This window comes from Bactrocera dorsalis, chromosome 1 (assembly GCF_023373825.1).
Source record: "Bactrocera dorsalis isolate Fly_Bdor chromosome 1, ASM2337382v1, whole genome shotgun sequence".
NCBI lineage: Eukaryota > Metazoa > Arthropoda > Insecta > Diptera > Tephritidae > Bactrocera > Bactrocera dorsalis.
The window spans coordinates 59,151,839-59,153,215 of record NC_064303.1 but is presented as its reverse complement, the minus strand read 5'-3'; positions in this window follow the sequence as shown (position 1 = coordinate 59,153,215).

The following is a 1,377-nucleotide window of genomic DNA, read 5'->3' as shown; positions in this document are numbered from 1 at the left end:
ACCTTGCGCAATTTAGCAGGTAAGTATCTCGACCTTTGAATTGCAGCATAGAGATGGCGCGAGCCATCTGTGATTGAACTGTTGAATCTTATTGAGAACCACAAAGGTGAGTAAACTGTAAGTATGTACTTGACCAAAATATTTATTTCCTTTGAAATGTCAGTAGAAAAGTATAATCTCAGAATTCTTCTTGCACAGGTCAGCCAGCGAGAATTGCACATGTTACCTGTATGCATCGACGCTAAATCTGAGGAACATTGACAGGAAATAACAGCTTCTGATATTTTATAGAGATAAGCTTGGTCTGTGCTAAGTTGGGTCGGATTAATAACCTCAGAAGGTAATTGGGAGGATAGAAAACTTTCAAATTTGACAACAGGCAACTTCAACAATTAGGGAGCAGTTTACCTATGGCGCCAGAGAATGAATTTGGACTCTTTGTGACACCATCTATGTGTTCGAAAAGAGCACGAAATGGACGTTCGTTGAAATTAGAAGACAAACAACCCACTGTAATGGCTTACCTATTCTTTCTTCTAGTTTCCGAATGATTCCACCTTTCCAACCTGTGTTCGTGTTGGTATCATCAGCACCGACAACTTCTAGATGTTCCACATCAACTGAATTGTCTTGTAAATGTTGCCATATAGCTTGCGTCTCATCCTCAGCTGACCTGGAAGGAGAAGTGACGTGGCCAAAGTAATCACAACTAGGTTCCGCCATAAGAGAAATATGTTCCTCTTTGACAGTGTCGCGGTAGTACTTTTCACCTTCGCTGACTTGTGTAAGTGTATTGTCTTTGCGGCCGTCAAAATACAGCCCATATACAGAGTCAATACTTTCGGTGTTTTGGAGCTTAACTCCAACACTTTTTTTTGCCCGACTAATTTTGCATTTGTCAGTGACAAAGCTAGCCTGATCCTCTGTTATCAAAGCTGCTTTTTTGGCATACAGAAAAGCAGATGAAACAATCAAGGCCGCTGCTCTATCACTTACTCCAAATCCTTGGGCAGCTAAAGCAGTGTGTTCTAATACTAGTGTGTTTTGTTTGGTTTTAGAGGATGGAAGAGAAAATTCATCATCAGCATAACGTATTGTCTGCTTTAATATAATAAAATTACTAGTGTTTTTGAAGTGTTTCGACAGCTAAAATCTCTTACAAGAGAAGAGATTTTGGAAAAATCCTCTAGTGTGGTCAGTGCTTACGAAGATGATTTGGACAACAGCTTAGGCGAATGCCGAATTAGTGCAGTTCGCCGAGCTGCTGAAAACAGATTTGGCTACTGTTATTGACAGCAAGAAACAGGAGCCTCTGGAACAGCAATATTATAAACTTTTATTAAATAATACTTTATAATCGTGTGTCCCAAACTTAGA